The 22,969-nt window shown below is 34.8% G+C and overlaps 1 protein-coding gene across 10 annotated transcripts in view; it reads right to left on the bottom strand.

The window, feature by feature from the left end:
* The window catches only part of LOC111171347 (uncharacterized), a 225,266-nt gene that overhangs the window by 165,015 nt on the left and 37,282 nt on the right, over window positions 1-22,969 (bottom strand). For 2 of the 10 annotated variants that reach the window (XM_089922988.1, XM_089922981.1), the window contains exon 4: window positions 17,363-18,680. The exons of the other annotated variants lie outside the window; for them this stretch is intronic. The gene's annotated coding sequence lies outside the window, so the exon portion shown is untranslated. Of the gene's footprint in view, window positions 1-17,362; window positions 18,681-22,969 lie in introns of those variants that run through there. 10 annotated transcript variants of the gene reach the window in all.

The raw sequence follows: 22,969 nt of genomic DNA on the forward strand, positions 1-22,969 counted from the left end.
CCAGCAGCTCCAGCATCCAGTCCACCTGAGCTGGACTCATGTCCAACTGAAAATTCCTGCCTTCCTAGTGGCCCAGTTTAGGTGAATTAATGCCTCACAAAGATTTTGATTACAAGAGACAGGAGGTGGAAAGCAACTAACAGAAATGTCTTTCCTTTCTTCCTTCAAGGAACTGCTCTATGTGGTGCTGTGTAATCTCATGGAGATGTTCCATAACTGAGCAATCGTACTTTTTTTTGAAACTATGTTCAGTTTGATAAAACATGACATTTTATTCCCTATCCCTCTTTTTCTACACTTTTGCTTTCAGTTGATCACCACTCCTCCAACAATAATTGAATATGTAAGATTTTCCTCATGTCCTGATTTCTAGGAAACCAAGGCTAAAACATGATGCTTATCAGACAGGTAGGTAAGATAAAATTGAGGGCAAAGTAGAAACTATTTTATAATCCTATGATTATCTGAGGCACAGAATTTGTGCCTTTAGTTACACTTACATTCCAAGCCCCACAATATTATTGAAACTATAGGCCATACCTAAAACAGCAGAACTATGAATCTTTACTACAGGAAAGACTTTTCCAAAAACAGTTTTTCTAGTGTGAACAGATGCAACAAATTAATTTTTCTTCTTGTAAATCTATAAAAATATTGCAAATAACCTGTCAGTTATGACCTTTAGAATGGTATTGACCTTTTAATCTCATAATGGTGAAAAAGTGATAAAGTATAGCTGCACATAAATTGTATTTCAACCCTACCCACCCGTGAGAATTGATAAAACAATAAGCAGAAAAATACAGAGTTGTTCAGTACAATCACATGCCAGGAGTAATGGACACTGAGAGTGTTTAATGGACAATTAATTATTTTTCACATCCAGAAAAGAAACATGTGTGTGAGAATCTTGCTGCTCTCGTCTGTATATAAACTAGGTTTTTACACAATGTTCGGCAACATGCAGACCTAAGTTCAAGAGGCCTGTACTACTGTTAGAATGAATGCGAAGAAGACAGTGTTAAAATGAAAAATATATGAAACAGTGAAAAGTTCATGCCTACTTAAAGGCAACCTTATATTACATTGAAGTTTATGTACCAGTACTAATGAAAAGGGGCAATAAAAGAGGTTCTTTTATGCTAAATTAAAGAGTAGATGTATATCAGAGACTCTTTCTTGTTAATGCTTTAGCAGAGGATCACCAAAATGATCTCTCTTTCAAGAGAATACCTGCATTACACATAGTCAGCAACTGGATACCTGTATATCTATGCTAAAGCTCCAGACATGTTTCCCTCAAGTTCTCTGACAAGGTTAGAGGCTCCAAAGCCACCTGTTTGAGCTACTAAACCTCCTTTATGTCGCACCAGGTTCAAGGCTCTTGATCAAGTAGCCAGTTACTTCTGGAAGGTAAAGGAATTGTGCAACGATGTAAAGGGTGCTTATACCTTTCTGCTCCCAGCCTCTTAAACTTCAGAATTTTTTTTTTTTTTTTTTTTTTTTGCCACACCGCATAGCATATGGGATCTTCCCCAACCAGGGATCAAACTTGTGCCCCCTGTAGTAGAAGTGTGGAGTCTCAACCACTAGACAACCAGGGAAGTCCCCAATTTCAGAATTAAAGCCTTGTTCCAACCCACAGTCCTGTCTCTAGCATAGTTGACTCAATTCATAGATATTTTAACCAATGAGTCAGGGAATTTTTAAGAAATAGCCTTATAGACTTTGGGGTAAAAGACCTGGAATCAATGAGATATGTGGTGTTAAGTCTTTTCTGGATGGAAAGGTAGGTAGGGGCAACTCAGTTTGAACTCTTGGCCATGTTAGAGTGTGATACGGAAATAGATGAGCCAGATGACATTCAGGGGTTACCAACTAGTAAGGAGCCCTGTAATATAAATAAAATAATCTAATGTGATATCAGTGAACTGCTTTACTCTTATAAAAATGACAAACTGTAATTTAGGCCCACTCTAACCTAAACAGAGCACGTCATTAAAAACAATTAATGTTCTTTGCTAACTCCTATTTCTTCTGTTGGCCTTTCACATTTCCCAGTCTCAATCTGCATAGTCATGCAGAGCCTGATTCCTACACCAGCCACTAACAGAAAAGAGGAGCCAATGGGCACAGTCATTTTTAATTCCCAAACATGTTTAACAAGAATGAATGGTATATTTAATTATTTACATTTAAACCATTACTATGTTTTTTGAGAAAAATATATCAAATAAAATGCAAAGAAAAATTAAGAGAATATGGAAACTGCAGTCAAGTTTAAAACATTTTCCTACTGAGGTAAGTCCAATTACAATTACAAAAGAAAAGAAAAATGGCAAAAGCAAAGTTTCAAACTTACCAGTAGAATAAAATTTGGAACCTTGCCTATGTACGTTACCTCTAACTTTAATGAGTATGGGTGTTTTCTGACTCATGCGTTCCATGTATTAATAATGGATAAGTGCAAAATTATAAGCAGTACCAAATAAGCAAAAATGCTAGGATACACTTAAATCTCTTAAGTATTTATAAAGGAATTGTTATAGTAATTTCATTAATTGAAAGTCAATTTATCCATACTCCCACCAAATGAATTTTCAACACTATCAAAAGACTATGAGTTTGAATTAGGATTTTTAAACTATTGTGCTATGACAAAGTTAACTCATAGTATGTAATCCAGGAAGCTCATTGTTTCTATGAAATACTTCTTGCCTACAGCTCCCACATTATAATGAGAACTACAATTGCAATATTCCTCTTACTTATCCCTTGTCATCTATACATGCTTATTTTTTCCCTATGAAAGTGATGACTTCTTCTGCTGGCCTAATCTTTTAGTTTGTTTAATTTGATATGAATGTATCTTTCCTTATTAGATTGCTCTAAAAGACGATATTTTATGTTACATTTCCAAATTGTGTGTGTGTGTGTGTGTGTGTGTATGTCCTCAATTATCCACATAATTTCTAAGGCCAGCAAACAAACCCTTGAGTCATCATCTGATCCAAATTCTAGAAACACCTCACTGTCATTTGATGGATCATAATATTTTATACCAATGACTATAGGCTCTTTTGTTGTATATGTTTTATTTGTTATATACATTATGTGAAGTTGATAATGATTATAAGAAGGCATGATAATTTTTTTATTAAATGGACTTTTCCAAATGTCATCATTAATAAATCAATCTAGATTTAACACAATCTAAATTAATACTGCAGAAAAATATTTATTATTTTTGTAGCAATTGACAAGTGATTTTATATATTTTATGAAAATGCAGAGGACCTGGAAAAGCCCAAATGACTTTCAAAGAGAAAAAAAAAGTTGGAACACATGTACTACCTGATTCAGAGATTTACTCTAAACATACTTTATCACATTGGTATGGTATTGGTGTAAGTATAGAAACATAGATTAATGTAACAGAATATCAAGAAATAGATACACTCATACATGGTTAATTAATTTCAACAAAAATGCCAGTGGAGAAAGGGATGCTTTTAGAACAAATCCTTTTGGAACAAGTAGATATCCATATGAAACAATAGGTAAATAACCTCAACTTTTACCTTAATCAAACAGAAAATTAGTTCAGAATGGATCATAGACCTAAACAGTAAACACTAGGAATAACAAGTAACTTTCTAAACTGGATAAGCTACTGCTAATATTTTATGTAATGGTGAAATTATAAAATTTACTCTTATGTTTGGGCACAGGAAGGTTTTTCCACTCTCACTAATTCTATTCAAAAATAAACTAGAAATACTAGTTGGTGGAATTAGGCAAGGGAAAGAAATAAAGACTGTGTAGATTGGATAGAAAGAAATACAACTCTTCATTCACAGCTGACCTGTTTGTGTACATTGAATACCTTAAGGAATCGATTTAAAAAGCTACTAGAGCTTGCAAATTTGTTTAGCAAGGAAACAGAGTACAATATTAATATACAAAAGTCAATTGTTTTTCTATATACTAGCAAGGAAAAATTAGAGATTGAACATTTTAAAAATACCATTTAGAGTAGCATCAACAAACATGAATACTTTGTGATACATTTGATAAAATATATGTAAGTGCTGAGGACTAGAAATTATAAAACATTGCTGAGATAAACTAGAGAAAACTAAAATAAATGGAGAAACAATATTATGAAGTTATCTCCAAGTTGCTCTATAGACTTAATGTAGTCTTTTTACAAAGAAATAATCAAACTGATTCTAAAATTTATATATAAATACAAAAGATCTAAGTTAGCTAAAACCATTTTGGAAAAGAACATACCCTACATAATTTCAAGATTTATTATAAAGCTACTATAATTAAAATAGTGTAGTATTAGCATAAGGATAAACAAACAGAATAGGGAGTCTAGATATAAACTCATACATATATGGTCAAAAATGCTGAGATTGTTCAGGGAGCAAAAGATGATGCTCTAGCACATGTGATGATGGAAGATAGGAAAATGCAAAACACACATAAAATAGGAACTACTTTGAAGCTGGTAAGATATTAACATACATTTTCGGGAGTGAGCTTTTCAGACCTTTATGTAGGTGTCAATGCGGCAGGCTGGAGGGATTCGTAGGAGGAGAAGCACATGAAGGACATGGAGTAACAGAAGAGTTAGAATAAGCTGCCTTTCAAAAAGGAACAATACTCTGTGTCAGACCAAAGGCACTAAAGGCATGGTTTGATTATTTCACAACTTTGCATAGGATTGATACTCTGTAAAGGTTAACATCTTTAGGAAGAAATCAGATAAGCAGTGTTGCAAATACCACACCAATCTACAATTTACTGACTACAAGCTCTGTGTTTGTGGAAGCGTGTGTGTGTGTGTGTGTGTGTGTGTGTGTGTGTGTGTGTGATTGAGAGAGAGAGACTATCTCTGATATTCCCTTCTAGCTACTTAGAAGACATCTTAGAAACTTTGGGTCATCTCTTAGGAGTATATATACCGTGGCATTGGCAGCTAGAGGGTAATGTGAAAAAGAGGTCTGAAAGATGAAGCTTTCTCCTGAGAGCTAACTTTTTCAGAACAAATTGGGCAGCTGAGAAATATTCACTCTCCAGACCTCAGAAGATAGTTAAAATCAGTGATCTCAGGGTGGTCAAAGAAAACAAATACCAAAGGCTGACTCAGAGCCCAAACATTTGTTGTGACTCTCTTCAAAGAACTCTTGGGTGATATTTTTATTTAAATCAATGTTTACAGATTTTGTCAAGTTTTCTGAATTTGTCTGCTGAGTACACTCATGTACTTTTTCAATAAATAATTGGAAAATTATTTATTTTCAATGTAAATGAACAAAAATAGTCCAAGATAAAAATAGAAAGAATAAAGCATGATTTGAATCAAATCCATATATTCTTTAGTACCTGGCATGTATAGTATATATAGTTCAGATTGTTTATTCTTACTCATATATTTTGTTTTATTTTATTTCACTGAATTCTTGCAACAACCACTCTGCTCTTTATCAATAATTATTTTCCATTCAATAGGAGAAGGAATGATGAATTTCTAAATATAATCTTATTTATCTGCAAGTTCCCTACTCTTCAAATAAAGGAGTTTGTCATTTTTCCACTCATGTTACGTATTCAGGTTTAAGAACACAACAGAGAGGGTACTGAGAATAAATATTTAAGAATATTTATAAGATTTCTAGTAAGTTTGATACTCTTGGAAAAATAAATTTTTATACCAAATGGCATAGCTTGAATTCATAAGTGGAAGAACAATGAGAATTTGAAGTGTTGTTATATTTGTTCAAGGACATTACTCTTAAAAATTTGAGAAACAGTATTTAGTGTAATTGTTAAGAGCACAGATTTGAGGTCAGACTATTTGGGTAAAATAAATACATCTGCCTTTTATTGGCTGTGTTTACTTGAGCAAGCTATTTAATGTCTCTGGGTCTTTGTTCTTCATCTGTAAAATGGAGATAATATATTCATATCTGTTGTCAAGAATAAATAAATACACGAGAAACACTTCAAATGCAGCCTTATCTACATTAAAGTACTGTGTGTTAGTGATTATATTTAGTCTATTTTCCTATCCAGTGATAAAAATTTTCATTTCACATTTAATTTCCTAGGGGCATTTTATAACAACTAGAAACCACAATAAAAACAAAAAAGTTCTCAACACAATTATTTTCACTTCCGCAACATGCTTTCCGTATGTATGTGTTTCCCCCTTGATTGATCTACATTCTATAGTTGTTTAACCTACTTTACCGAAATTTCTCCCTGATGATATTGTCCTCTCAAATTTCATTTCAGACATTCCCTCCTTCATCCTAAAGCCCAACTAAATCCCCTGATATAAATGATCATCTCTCCACCTTAAGTCCCATAATAATTATCACCTCGGTTGTAGCAAAGATTGTATTCTGCTTTGACATTTTTTCATCCTCATCCAGATCTTAAATAACTTATCTATGAGCTTTGAGTTGAATCATTCTCCATCACATGTATAACTTGAGCTTTTTCTTTGTTATTTCATAGGTAATTTTTAAGTTATAAAAGTAATGACTTTAGAATATTCAATGTAACTTAATACTTTATATGTATATGTAATACCTTATGTAATGTATAGTTAGAATTAAGATTCAATTATTTTCCAAATGCTTTTATTTGTGGGTATCTATATAAACATTTGCCTTTGCTCTGTTTTCTAATTTTAACTTTAAGAAAAGGTAGTACTTTTCCTCTGTATTTACTAGTGGTTTTACAATATTTTAAAATGTATTTTTCTCACATAGTGCTCATCCATAATATTACAAACATTGGGTATTGCATTAATATGACTAAGTTGCTGTAACTTAGTTTAACAAGAATATATTTCAAGAAGTATACTGTCCAATTAGTTTTCTATTTGAATAATTTACAAACCTTCTGAAAATGGATAATAGTGAATAATAAAAATGTCATACAAACTAGTAAAACCTCTCTAATTATATAACTATATGATATATTCTAAACCTTTGGGTCTTAAACACAAGATAAATCTAAAAAACCTTATAATTTAGATAAAATACATAATAACAAAAACAATAGCAAAGACAAACATTCCTATAGTTCCTACTATTTATCACACAATTTAAGAACTTTACTAATGCATCTATTTGACGGCAAACAAAAGCTTAACACTGACTATTTCTAGTGCTATTACATGTGATTATTTCTCCTTATACTTTTTTGTTTTGTGCAATAATTTTGTTAACAAATATGTTACTTTGGGGCTGAAAAATTTTGCCTTTTATGCCTTTTCTCTTTATTTTATTTTTAAGAAGTTACTTTCTGTTTTTCCAAATAATTGTACCAGAGTGGGTTTTTCATACATTCTGATATTCAGTGGAAGAGACTCTCATACACAAATGTTTTTTAATGATTTTATCTTAAAAAATCTTATAGGATTTTTAAAAATTTGAAATATAGTTATTTATTTCTAAGTTAATCTCAAGAGAAAGTTAAAATAACTGCAACTATAAGATGTAAGAAATAGGTATACATGAAATGAAAGAGAAAAAGAAATTCTTAAAATCAGCAACTATCAAAAAATCTTATATATTTACTATATACCATTTTCAACATACATATAATCATATGCCTCATTTTATGGAAAAAGTTGGCAATATTATATATAGTAAAAATGTAAAAGCAGCAGCGAGTTCAATGTGAGTCTTCTTTATTTATAGAAAAATTTCAATGAAATGATTTCAATCTCATGATCTATCCCTTTAAAGAGGTTCTCTGGTACCACCTTATCCCCACCTCCATCTGTATAAGTGTGTGTATTTGAAAAAGTTTTAGATTTTTATTTGGAAATAATTAAAATGGCGTGATGTGTCTCTCTAATATGGGTCTCATTTTTCAGACTTTTGTATACTTCAGTTTGAATGCAAGAATTAAGGTCACTGGTGTTATACTTTAAGGGTTTGGGGGCTTATTTTTGGATAACCATGAGACTGGGCCCATTTTCACATTAGCAGTGACTTGAAAATTATTCCACTGGGTAACAGACATATTCAAAAGCTACAATCAATAAAATTAATATTTTAGATACGATCATAATAAAATCTTATTAATAAGTGATTAGGTGTGGGGGGCAATATTTTATGTGCATTTTGTTAATAAACAAAATACAACATGCATTCACTTTTAAGTGAATAGCCGATAGCTCAAAGTACTGCCAGTATTGCAGTTTTGAAAGAAGAATTTCCCTTCACCAAATAAATGTTAGTCCTGGTATATTTCCTGAAACAATCTAACTTTTTATTTTCCAAGTTAGGTTTTTAGCCTATGAACTTCAGCATATTTTTGAATGTTTCTTTCTTTTTTTTTTAAATTTTATTTATTTAATTTATTTATTTTTGGCTGCATTGGGTCTTCGTTACCGTGCGCGGGCTTTCTCCAGTTTTGAGGAGCGGGGACTACTCTTCCTTGTGGTGCGCGGGCTTCTCATTGTGGTGGCTTCTCTTGTTGCGGAGCACGGGCTCTAGGCACGCGAGCTTCAGTAGTCGTGGCTCGTGGTCTCTACAGCACAGGCTCAGTAGTTGTGGCCACGGGCTTAGTTGCTCCACGGCATGTGGGATCTTCCCGGACCAGGGCATGAACCCGTGTCTCCTGCATTGGCAGGAAGATTCTTAACCACTGCGCCACCAGGGAAGCCCAAATGTTTCTAATAATGGTGTACCATGAACTAATTCAACACCGATCATTTTTACATACTGGATTTTGTTGTTTAAAGCAACGAAAGCCACTTAACCACAAGGACATCCTTTATTGAGAAATAGGATACCACTTAGAAATGCATCACAATAGTTGCAGAATATATATTATCTAATATTCACTGGGCTCACTGTGAAACAGACTTGAGCTAGCAATAAAACAACCTATTTTATTAATTTTCATTTACTTAAGGGTCATTTAGTCCAAACTAAATATAAATTATCATTAATTCATTCAACAATATTTATGGAGCACTGATTTAGGGGCAGGTCCTTCTCCAAGCTATGGAATTTCTGTAACTTTCCAAAAGACATCAGTCCTAAACTCATGGAGCTCAGTCTTATAAATCTTAATTATATTAAAAAGTCTTTTGTAAAGAACTTTTGTTGTTGTTTCTAAAACAGACTCAATTCAAAGAATTAAAGATAAATTATATACTCATATAAAATTTCAGGTTGATTTAAGTTAAGAAAAAAAAAACAAGAGAGAGAAAGTATATCTTTCAAATTTCAAAAACAAAATTATCCATTTCTCATTAAAGCATTTACCTTGTGTAAAATAAGGGTGCTTCAGCTTTTTCTCTCACTTCCATAGGAAGGGATATTTCTTCTTTCAAGAGAGAATTTCCTGGCATTTTCCTTTTTTTACTAAAAAGAAACTATTCTTATATGTTTTACCAGATTTTCATAGCACCAGGACCCGGGGTAATCAAAGTCATTCACCAGAATGACCGTGCATTGTAACAAGGCCTTCTACTGCTGCCGTCTGTCAAGAATGGAATCTTTTTTTTAATGTAGAGAAGCCAGGAAGAAATAAAATGAAATGTCTGCCCTTTAACATTTCAGAACTGGGAAACTGATTCACTCTGCCCTATTCCAGTTAAATGTAATAGATGTATTTTTGTACTTGTTCAAACCACAGAGCTTCTGATGGGCATTCTTTTAAAATACTCCTATAGATAGAATATATTCTTCCTCTCTGTTTATTTTCTTTGGAATGGCAGCTGCCTCAACTTAATGAGATTGAGACCATTTCTCTGAGGATCAGATGCTAGTTCAGTGAGATTAATGAACAGTGTGAAAGCTTAGTTTGATATTTGAAAAACTTATTTGTTTACTTATTTATGACCACTACTCATGGAATTCTGCTCCATAACCAGTGAATTCTAGTTCCTCAGGCCTGATTCAGGGTAACATGTAGACTTTAAAATATGACCAATACTATCCTGATGATATTTTGACATCCTTGACTCTCTAGTAGAATCAGTAGATTTTTAGCAACATTTATTATTTGTTCAGAGATTTAGAGTTCATTCATTTGCATCATCTGTCTTATCACAGTGCCTGAGTGAAGAATGATGGTGATGGTTTCTATAAATACACATTCTCAGTTGAAGGAAACATTTTTCTAATCCTTTCCTATGGTCATTAAAAATATTTTGAAAGTAAATATTAAATATTTTCAATACCAGTTAAAATTAAAGTATTATATCTCTGTGTATCTATTAATATTGTAATTGCATCGTAGTAAGCTGAAATATGTCTCCCCCCAAAATAGTCACAACCTAATCCCTGGAGCCTGTGAATGTTACCTTATATTGCAAAAAAACAGGGGTATTTGCAGATGTGATTAAATTGAGATCTTAAGACAGAAAATTATGTTGGATTATCCTAAATGCCATCACATGTATCCCTATAAAAGGGACTCAGATTTTACACAGATGGGGGAGAAGGCAACGTGAAGATGGAGCAGAGAGATACTTAAAGACACTGGAATGATGGGGCCACATTTGACGGGATGCCTGCAGCCACCAGAAACTGGAAAAGTCAAGGAAAAAATTCTCCTAAGAGCCTCTGGGGGGGCCATGGCCCTGCCGCCACTATGACTCAGATTAAGTAATACTGACAGAACTGTGAGAGAATAAATGGAACACATTTTGCTTGTTTTAAGCCAAGTATCTGCTGAATTGTTACAGAAACTTTTTATGACTTGGAAAAATTATTCTTATGTTATCTTCTTGATTGAGGGCTTAGCTAATTTATTTCTTGGTTTTTAGTTAATTCTTGAAACATCAATGTCTTTCTGAGAACTATTTTTATCATATTATATATTCATCAGCCCATAGTCCATATGGTTGCCATTTAAGCACATTTAGTGAGATTTTTCTTAGTGCCCATATTCTATGTCTGTAAAACATTATCGATGTTTGAATAGATTGAATGTTATTCATATCGTAGACACATATATTATAGGTTAATATATAGAGGGCTATGGATAGATACTTTATAATATCAAGTAAAACAAGTTTTATTATGATATAATCCCTTCTTTGTTTTTTCCTCTTAGTTTTTTGCTTGCTTTGCTATATTTGAACAAAACTGTTTCCTATTGACTTATTACTTACACGTCATACAGTTTGTAATGACTTCCTGTGAATTTAAAATATACATTGTTATATCTTTAATTAGTAGACCTTTAGTTAACCAGTTTCTACCTATAGGTGATATGTTGTTTCACCTGTCATATAAGGTCTTTAAAACTGGCCTTAAAATGCCCTAAGGCCAACATTGTCACTGTTTTTTTAGCTAAAGACTTTTCTCTTGTGGTGGAAATAAAGGGGAAGCATCAGGATGCATATACTTGTCCCACCCACATGGCTGTGTTCCCCTCTCCAATCTGCATCACTAATAAGCATTTCTAGTTGATCTTTCAGACCTTTACTGTGAGAGACCAATGGATTTAATGAAGAAAGAGTCCTCCAGGACATGCAGACTCCCCCAGTTTCTTCAGTGCAGGGTTGTTTCACATGGCATTCCCAGCCTGCAATTAACCTTCCTCAAATGTCTGTCCTTCTAACTAAATTCTTCTTACCAGCTTCCTGCTGTGTCTACCAATTTTGTTTACTTTTGTGTTGTTTTAAGAACTTGTTTTATCTGTATGTAACAGTACTATTGTAACAGTGAAGAGCTAAATTGGACTGCAGGTTAGATCTGTTTCTTTGAATTTAACCTTTGCTTTTCATTGCTTTTATTATTATATCATACATAATGGCCTGCCTCAAGGAACACTGCCCCTCTGCCTGAATGTTAAACTAAACTGCCTTGGTTCAGCTCACAGGGAGCCGATCTGACCCTGCCCACTTGTGAATGGCTGCAGTTAAGAAGAAATTAACACATCTCCTCCTATTTTGCAAGATAAATGGCCTTGTTTACTTTACTTCTTCACCTTCTCTCCCTCTCTGTTCTGTAAAAGAAACTGGCATCCAGACCCCGATAAGATGTTTTTTTGGGAACCCTTGCCTCACCACTTGCTGTCCCGATTTATTGGCCTGTCGTGCGGCGAGCAGAGTGAGCTTGGACTCGGTAACACTATTGCATTATTTGGAACATTAGTTACCTCTTAGATGTCATTTTCTAAGAAAGACAGCATCACATCTGACTCTAACAAATTGTAAATTCTTAAGTATGTCTTAACTGCTAGAATTTTCTATTTCTTATTCCACTTTTTAGAGTATTTCCCTCATTCACATGTGTGTTATATTGTGCAAGTTTTACACACTTGTGATGTTTCTCTGTTCTTGTTTATCATAATTTTTACTGATATAAAGCAAACCCCTTGATTTTTAAAGCATTTTTACCGTAAATTCTATTTTGACTGAGATTTACATTGAAAATCTTGTTTTAATCTTGCTTAAAGTTTCCAGGTCTATAAATGGAGATACTTTTAAATGTCTTAAATTTTGGTTTTGATTTGTCTACTATAAATAATATAGTGATAGAATTTTAAGTAGTCAGTCTAGGAAAATTTGTCTTTTAATGCAAGCTTTATATCAATTCACAATTATTATGATCCATAATATACTTCCTCTTATATCTGGTTTTCATTGAAATTCTTTTGCTTTTTCCCTTGTTTCTGCATTTTCTTGTATTCCAATTTAAAAACTTTTCTAGAAATAGTTTGTATTTTATATTTGTGGTTCTTATTTTTCTCTAACACTTAAAAATGTCTATCCTCTCTTTATAAATGGTACATGTGAAACCGAGCAGGGCCCTTTTGAGGCTCCCGGGCACGGAGGTCTCTTTTTTGTCCCCTGTTTCTTGTCGGCGAGATTCCAGCCTCCTTGACCTTCCCTGAGTTCCAAAGGGCAGATTCAAACAGTTGCTAATCAAGGAAGGAGGAGGCAAAAAACCACTTGAGGCAAGATTAAAGGGAGCAGAGAAGCTCATCTAGATTAGGAGACCCGCCACTGAGACCCTGCACACACCCTAATCTTGTCAGCAACCCCACCCTTGGGAAGCATTGTTATAAAACTCCTTATCAAATCCTCCTGGGTGGGGACACACAGTTTTTTGAGGCAGAAGCCCCCTGTGTCCCCCTTTGCCTGGCAAAGTTATAAAGCTATCCTCTTCTATCTCATCCAAAGCTCTGTCTCCGAGGTTCGATTCGGCACTGGTGTACAGAGAAGCTGAGCTTTCGACATCACAGGTAACTGAAATGACCGTATCTAAATGTAAAACAACTTTAACTGCAGCATAAACAACTATGTATATATCCCTGGTAAAACAAACAAATAACAAAAATATCACTATGCATAACTTCTTCTATAACATAGCAATACATTTTGCATGGAATTTCTTGATCCTTCTCCCCTCCCTACCTCTAAACCCAAGGGTTGGTCCTACCATCTAAAATATCTCTTCTTGTTTATAAGTTTTTATATATACAAACAAAAACAGCAAACAACATGAACGTTCTTAAATGGTAAAAATGCTGAATAAATGATAGTACATATAAATACAGAAATATTACCGTTTTTATATGTGACTTGTATGTCCGTCCTCACATGATATCTTGATTGATGTTTAAGTGGGAAATGCGGGTTTCAGAGTACTGTGCATAGTTTGCTTCCGTTCTTTATAGAAGTAAACAGCAAACACATCTACATATGTGTTTGTGTGTATGTATGTTTTCGTATGGGTGCATGGTATTGAAGCCGAATCCAGCCTCTGTACCCTGACACCGAATTGAATCTCAGAGACAGAGTTTTGGGTGAAGTAGAAAAGAATAGCTTTATTACTTTGCCAGGCAAAGGGGGACACAGCGGTATAATGTCCTCAAAACTGTGTGTCCAAAAAGGGAGGGGGGGTTGTGAAGAGTCTTATAGTCAAGGGGGCAGGGTTGCTGATAAGGATCGGGCTGTGCATTCCTTCAATCCAAATATCATCTGGCGTCAGGTGGTGATGGGCAAACTGTTACCTTCTCTGGAATGAAGAGTGCTTCCTCAAGTAGTTAACATCTTCCATTTGGTGAGGGTTTTAGTTCTGCAGAAGAGCTCAAAGGTATTGTTATGAATATCCTTTGCGGGGGTGGGGTGGGGGTGGGGGGGGACCAGGACCCTGCCCTCAAGGCTGTACTATTGTTTCTAGACTGCTCCTCCCTTGTCTCTGCATCCCCCACCCCCTCTCCTGATTAGCAACTGTTTGAACCTGGCCTTTGGAACTCAGAGAAGGGGATACAGAAAGGCTTTTGTGCCCAGGAGCCCCATAGGGTCCTGCTGGGTTTCAGTATCTTTTTAAATTCATGAGGAAAGATGTAATAAGTTATATATATATATATAAAAAAAAACTCATTGCTTGAAGGAGCTAGAAAATGTTTTATTTCTGTGATTGCATTGAACTTGTATTATTTTGCAATACAAATATTTAGTACTTAAATTGCATTACATTCCAAAGTAGTGTTGTCAAAAAGTATTTATGTTTTAGTCAGTTTTCTCCAGAAAAACAGAGCCTGCAGCAGATATAAAGATATGCAGAGAGAATTTTTTTATGAAGGTGACGTGATTATGGAGGCTGAGAAGTTCCGCGATCTGCAGTTGGCTTGCTGGAGGCCCAGAACACTGGTGACGTAGTTCCTCTTCAAACCCAAAGGCTAAGTGGAGGGGAGCCAATGGCGTAGGTCCCAGTCTGAGTCTGAAGGCCTGAGAACCGAAATCATTGATATCTAAGGGCAGAAGAGGGACCTCCTGGCTCCAACAGAGAGTAAATTCACCCTTCCTCTGCCTTCTTGTTCTATTCAGGCCCTCAGTGGATTGCGTGATGCCCCCCTCCATTGGTGAGGGCCATCTTCTTGACTCAGTCTACTGATTCAGATGCTAATCTCTTCCAGAAACACCCTCACAGACATACCCAGAAATAATGTTTCACAAGGTATCTGGGCATCCCTCAGCCCGGTCAAGCAAGTTGACACATAAAATTATCTATCACAATTTAGCATAAGCTGTGTTTTGCTATTTACATATATATGTACATACATATATAGTTTTTTTATATATAAATTTATTATCAGTTTTACTGACCTTATCTATGTGATTAATTTTCTTTTTCTGAAAAAAAATGTATGTACTTTATTTTTAAATTTTTATATTTCTTCAATATATTTGTTTTTTTATACTTGCATAATTAGTTACAGAGTTGTTTTTGCAATATCTTTTTTTTGACCACACTTGCACACGTCGCTATATTGTTTTGGAGAATGGGCTCATCTCTCAATACATGTTTTATTACCTCATCAGATAATAAAGAAAATGTGACTGTTTTAAAGTGTAAATATTCCTTTTCCCTAGGAGTTTGTAGCAATTTATTATTATTTTGTTTGTTCATTAATTTTGTCTGAATGTTTCAGATGAAAGCACCATCAATCTTAACAGGGTTTTTGGGGTTGTTTTTAATTCAGTGATACGTTGTACTATTTATTTATCTAAATACCTTTTGCTCTTATATTCTCTCTATCCCTTAGTAGGATATATGTTACTGAGGTTGCATACGCATTTATTTTAAATTCCTAAGCTCCCTTAAAGAAAAGTTTCATATTTTGCAGGAATGCTACCTTCTCAAACATTACTAAGCATATTTATTAAGTTATTTGTGTTTATTTTTCCATTAATTTCTTTCCTTAATAGATAGTTCTTTCATTAGCTCCAGCCAGTGTTCCTCTTCTATGTTCCCCTCAGATATTTGGTCATTATGGATTTTTCTGTGTAAATTTATAACAGTAGTTAGCATTGATCAATAGTAGTTGTTTAAGTGGCTTCTTTTTATTCACTCAGCACAACACTAAATATTTTTCTTTTCCAAACAGCAGATGCACTTTTACTTTATGTGATTTCTAGCTGTGGTTGTAATTATGAACTTGAGTCTGGTCTGGTTTTTCTGTTGAACAGGAAGAAATAGCCTTTTCTATGGTGATGACCAGAAGTTTTCCTCAGCACACCTCTCAGCTTCTCCTTCCAGCTTCAACACTCTGGGAACCTGCCATACTTGATCTCTTTGGAGAGGTATTCTGGGACAAATCCTCTAGATACAGCAAATGTTAAGAGGTAACTGGCACAGAATTAACAGCTTTCATACTTGGCTACAAGACAGTCTTCTCTAGTTTCCCATATATTTCTTGACCTGATGCATTTAAGGACGTTTGAAATCACATTATTTTGAAGTGTCTTAATTTTGCTTATATTGGGTTGTGGAAGTTTCAGATTAGGTTTATCCTCTCAAGGCAATCTGATCTTATTGGCTCTGTATCCTTCAGAAATAACTGAATAATTGATTCTTACTAGGGACTTCTCTTGGTTTTTCAGGACCTCCAAGTCTTTAACTGTTTATTTACTATATTTTGTGATTTCTATAATCTCAATGGGATTTTTGAAGGAAGAAGAGATTAAAACATGGCCTTAGTCAGCCATTTTGAAACCCCAAGTCTCTCTTTTTTTTTAGGTAATATTATCACAGTGAGGGAACAGAAAAAACAGTTAACAATCAGAGTTTAATACAGAGTACGGTTCTATGAGTTATACATGGACATATAAACAGCAGTTGAAATCTAATCCCTATTAGAAGGAAATGCACATTCTTAAATGTGATTATTTTAACTTCATTATGATTAATTTTAATAAAATTACATACAGTTTTCTGGAATCCAGTTTATCATTAATTAAAATGAAAGGTATGATTAATGCATCCACATTAAAAGTGTTTTTAAAAATTAAGCAAGAAAAAAATACACTAATAAAGTAAATGTGAATTTTATTAGTAAATAAGGAAAGTTAATTGGTTTGAAATAATTAGAAATAGACATATCCTAGATTTAGATTGGGTGTAGAATAGAAATTCCACAGAGAATGTAACTTTAATTCAAAAGGTAATACAGTGAGTTTTACAAATCATAACTTGAGTGTGGGTGGAAAATCACCTCAGTTTCTTTTTTTGTTTTTGTTCTTTTTTTGCGGTACACGGGCCTCTCACTGTTGTGGCCTCTCCCGTTGTGGAGCACAGGCTCTGGACGTGCAGGCTCAGCGGCCATGGCTCACGGGCCCAGCAGCTCCGCGGCATGTGGGATCTTCCCGGACCGGGGCACGAACCTGTGTCCCCTGCATTGGCAGGCGGGCTCTCAACCACTGCGCCACCAGGGAAGCCCTCGGATCCTTTTTAAAGTGTGCATTCCTGGTCCTCATTTCCAAATATCCTAATGAGATTCACAAGAAACTAAATTCCTAACAAGAATCCCCAGGTAATTCTAATGAGAGACACTGTTCCAAGAGAGTATGTACTCATTTTACCACTCAATAAAAGAGCTCAACAGAAATAGTTAATCAGATTTGATAATGCTGCAGCAATGCTAACTATGAGAGTAATAGTAATAATAACAATTACAAGAGCAAACAAATTAATAGCTTTATAGGTGTCAGTCTGCTATGAACTTTCTTTTAATGGTTTCCACTAATCCTTATAAAAACCTGAGTTCCTACAAATTAAGTTTATACTTCTGATAAAGAATTTAGTCTAAGAAAAGAGAAGCTATTTGTCTATGTCCTGTAAGTAGCAAGCATCAGCACTCTCTGACAGCAGAGACTTCTCCCATAATCCTCCCTGCTAGACACTTCTATTTAAAATCATAATTTTAATAGTGCAAGTTGAAAACAACATATATTTATATAATTACTATGTACCATGTTAATGTATCACATGACTAATAGAAAGACACCTTTCTGATGTTGATTCTTCCCATACAAGAACAAGGTATTTACTTCCATTAGTCATATCTTTTTTGAAGACTCTCCATAATGCTTCACTATTTTATCTATTGAATTTCTAAAATGTATTGAATGAGTTATTTCTAAATATGTAAATTTTTGTTCTATTGCAACAGAGTTTTTTTTTTTCTTTCTATGATGTTTCTTATCAATTTTTATTAGGAGAAGTAATTTTGGTATATGATTAGATCACCAATTTAACACATTGCTTATTTTAATTTTTTGTTACATTACTAAAATTTTCTAGGTAATGTATCTGTAAATTGTTAAAATTTTATACCACTTATGCCTCTCATATAATCATATGATAATTGAAAAAATGTATATTAATCAAGAGCTGTGTCAAGCACTGCATTGAGTGTTGGAGTGAAAAAAACAAAAAGCAAAACCTTGCTTCATTAAACTTACAATTTACTGGTAATCTCAGGCATTTGCCAAATAATCATACAGAAATATAATTCCAAATTGGATAGGTTCCATTAAGAAAATACAGAAAGATTTTTTTTCAATAAATTTATTATTTTATTTATTTATTTTTGGCTGCATTGGGTATTCGTTGCTGCACACAGGCTTTCTCTAGTTGCACGCAGGCTTTCTGTAGTTGTGGCGAGCGGGGACTACTCTTTGTTGCGGTGCGAGGGCTTCTCATTGCAGTGGCTTCTCTTGTTGTGGAGCACAGGCTCTAGGAACACGGGCTTCAGTAGTTGTGGCTTGCGGGCTCTAGAACGCAGGCTCAGTAGTTGTGGTCCACAGGTTTATTTGCTCCGCATGTGGGATCTTCCCGAACCAGGGCTCAAACCCGTGTCCCCTGTATTGGCAGGCAGACTCTTAACCACTGCGCCACCAGGGAAGCCCAAGAAAATACAGAAAGCTTTTAATGTATGCCACGGGGCATGTGATTAGCAGTTCAGATTTTAGAGAAATGCTGCAGTTAACGAGAAGTGTTACGGAATATTGTTTTACATGGGTGGCACTATTTGAAAGCTCCAGGCATGAGGGAAAACAGGGCACAGTGGAGAGCCTAAGGCCTGGTGACTGAGGCAGAGACCACAAAGGGGAATGAGATAGGAGAGTGTATTATCTACTGCTGTGTAAGAAATTACCTAATTTTAATGGTTTCTAACAATAAAAATGTATTTTCTAACAGTTTTTGGGAGTCAGGGATCAGAGTGTGACTTAGTTAAGTGCCTTTGTCTAAGATCAATACTGAAATTATAGTCCATAGGCCACCTGGGGCTCTGGTCACACCTATAGACTCAAAGTGAGGAGGGATAAATCCAGTTACAAGTCCATTCATGTGGTTGTTGGCAAGTCTCTGTCCCTCGACACATGAGCCTCCTACAGGGCTGCTCGACAAGGTGGCCTAACATGGTGATCAAATCCAAGAAAGCATGAGAGAAAGCAGCCAAGATGGAAGCCAGTCTTTTTACAGCCTAATCTTGGAAATGACAAGTCACCCCTTCTGCTATTCTATGTTACAAAGGACTCCATAAGTCCAGCCTCCACCACCCACAGCCCCTCCCTCCGCGACCCACACCACCACACACACACATGCACACTCCATCCTTCCGATCTTCTCCATCTCACTGTCTATGTTCCCAGGGTGACCATAAGCTGTGGCTGAACCATAAAAATCTTCACGTACGCACAAGCTGACAGTGCTTTGCAAAACGCCCATACTGTGCCCCTCTTACTCCCTGTCTGACGACTTCTTTGAGCCGTTACAGGACCTCTTTTGGCACATTCCTTTGCACAACCTGAAAGTATGTGGGAGTTAATGTCCCAAGGGATAAACTTTGAACAGTAGGATTCAGTAATTTGTGGGTAAATTCAGTCCTATTTATCCCTTCCAATAGAAGGACCCAAAATGAAGCTAGTATGGATTTTTGAGAGTAATCATGGTACTCTGCAATTTGTCTTACTTAGTGGTAGGCAGTTCAATAATCTATACTTGTATCATCTCTCCCTTCCTCCTTGCCACTTTGTCTTTCACTTCTGCTCCCTAGAAATGAACATAACTCCTCTGCCTCAGGCTCAGCTTTCTGGGAAGACTAAGCTACCAGTGTGTACTTAGAATGCTAATCTTCAAGGTGGAATTTCGGAACTGAATTTTACCCTCAACTGAAAGCAATAAGAACACCATGTAACAGCACAATCACTAAAGATTTTATGTGTCATTTGGATGAGATATAGGTGGAAGGTGAAGAGTTCAGATTTATAATGGCTAAGGCACTTGAGCAGTATGACAGCAAAAAATAATTATAAGAACTGTGAAGTGGGTTGGCTTTTTATAAACTGCTAACCATAAGAATGTACTGTAAACCGTTGTTATTTTTAACCCAAATTTTAGTATAAAAATATGTGACCTTCAAAAATTAGAAGTTTGCATTCCTATATCCCTTACCTAGAGTTTCCAGGTTTCATTATTTGCTATATATCCTTTATCTCTCACCCTCGGTCTACCTAAACATACACTCACAACAATACACATTTTGATTACATATTTATCAATTATTTAAAACTAAGTTTCTGATACTTCACACAAATATTTTAGCTTGTATTTCATTTTTTTTGAGATATTTTATCTAATTGTAATGTAATTATCACATCCAGAAAATTTAAGCCTGATATACAAAATGTTCTTTAATATTTATGTCATGTGTTCAATATAACAATTTTCTCCAAATATGCCACTGAATATTTTTCTAGTTGTTTTTATTTCTTAGTTCTGATCCAAGATCTAATAAAAGATCACATATTGAATTTTCTGGTCATCTAGAACAACCCATATTCCTTTTATTTTTATAACGACGTTTTCACAGTTGTGACTGAGAATTTTCTTCACTTACTTCCAAATACCAGGAATGAACTTGACTAAGGGCTCCAAATCCACCACTCTGAAATCCAACTCTGTGATAACACTGAGGTCACAGGCTATCTACCGGACTCCTCTTAGAGCCGATGTTGCCAGTAACAATGTCCCTTTATTTTCCATTCTTGATATTGAAATTTTTCATTCTTATAGGAAGCTCTTCTCCCTTTTTTCTTGGTCACTGTAACTAGAAGTTTGTCGATTTTATTGAACTTTTCAAAGAATATGCTTTTATTTGCATTGATTTTTTTTAATTTTTCTATTTTCAATTTCATTAATTTCTTCTCCATTCTTTATTACTTCTTTCTACTTGCTTTGGGTTTAGTTTTCTCTATTTTTCTTTAAAAATTTCTTAAGATGGGGCTTCCCTGGTGGCGCAGTGGTTGAGAGTCTGCCTGCCGATGCAGGGGACACGGGTTCGTGCCCCGGTCCGGGAAGATCCCACATGCCGTGGAGCGGCTGGGCCCGTGAGCCATGGCCACTGAGCCTGCGCGTCCAGAGCCTGTGCTCCGCAACGCGAGAGGCCACAACAGTGAGAGGCCCACGTAACACAGACACACACACAAAAAATTTCTTAAGATGAAAAATTAAATTATTGATCTGAGTCATTTCTTATTTCCTAATATAAGTATTCAATACTATAAATGACCCTGAAAGCACTGCTATAGCTGTATCCCTCATATTTTGATGTGTTGTATTTTTATCTGTATTTCATACAGACTATTTTTTCATTGGTTTTAGACTTCCCCTTTAACCCTGGGTTATTTAGAAATGGGATGTTTAATATCTAAAGATTTGAGAATTTTTTAGATTTATTCCTGTTTGACTTATAGCTAAATTCTATTATGCTATTAAAATGTAGCTATGATTTCTACTCTTTTAAATTGTTTGAGATATTTTTATTGGCTTATTATATGGTCTATCTTGTTGAATATTCATATGTCTTTGAAAATAATGTGTATTCTACTGTTGGGTGAATTCTATAAATGTCAATTAGGACTATTTGGTTGATAGTGTTCAAATCTTCTATACTCTTACTGTCTTTCTGCCTATTTGTTCTATCAATTACTGGGAAAGGATTTTTGATGTCTCAATTATAATTTTAGAACTGCCAACTTGTTTTACTAACTTCCATTTTTGTCTCATTTATTTTGATGCTCTGTTATCAGTAATATATATATATATTTATGGTCATTATGTCTTATTGGAGAATTGACCCTTAATGATGATATACTGTCCCATTTTATTCTGGATAGTATTCCTTGTTCCGAAGCTGGCTTTTTCTGATATTAACATAGCTATTCAAGGTTTTGGGGGATATTTTCATGGCATATCTTTCTCCATCTTTTTACTTTTAACTTATCTTTATCAGTATATATTAACTGCATTTCTAATAGACACAGTAGAATTGGATCTTGCTGTCTGATCCAATCTGACAATTGCATTCTTAAGAAAGTTATATTTAAGCCATTCATAAGTAACGTGATTATGGATATCGTTGGATAAAAACTTTACTAAATTGCTAGCTGTTTTGTATTTATTTATTATATACTCTTGCTTTGCCTTCTTTTGCATTAAATAAACATTATATAGTATATCATTTTACCTCCACTATTGACTTATTACTTATACATCTCTTATAAAGTTTGTAGTAATTTCCTGCTAATTTAAAATATACATTGTTATATTTTTAATGAATATACCTTTAATTAATCAGGTTGTACCCTCAAATGATTGTTTCACCTATCATATAAGCTCGTTAAAACTGGCCTTAATATACCCTAAGGCCAGTAGTGTCACTGTTCTTTCTGATTAAAGCTTTTGTCTTGTGGTGGAAATAAGGAGGAAGCATCAGGATGCATATACTTGTCCCACCCACATGACTGTGTTCCCCTCTCCAGTCTGTATCACCATAGGCACTTCTTAGTAGATTTTTCAGACCCTTTGCTGTGAGAGGCCAATGGGGTTCATGAAAGAGTCCTTCAGGGCATGCAGACTCCTCCAGTTTCTTCAGTGCAGTGTTGTTTCACATGGCATTGCCAGCCTGCAATCATCCTTCTTCAAGTGTCTGCTCTTCTAGCATCCTACCAATTCTGTTTTGTTTTGTGTTGTTTTAAGAACGTGTTTTTTTCTGTATATAGCAGTACTATTGTATTATTTGGAACATTAGTCTTCTCTTAGATGTCACTTTCTAAGAAAGACAACTTCACATCTGACTCTGACAAACTGTAAATTCTTAAGTATGTATTTAT

Source organism: Delphinapterus leucas, chromosome 13 (assembly GCF_059928025.1).
Source record: "Delphinapterus leucas isolate spDelLeu-1000000601 "Yukka" chromosome 13, BTC_Dleu_Yukka2, whole genome shotgun sequence".
In the NCBI taxonomy this organism is placed as follows: domain Eukaryota; kingdom Metazoa; phylum Chordata; class Mammalia; order Artiodactyla; family Monodontidae; genus Delphinapterus; species Delphinapterus leucas.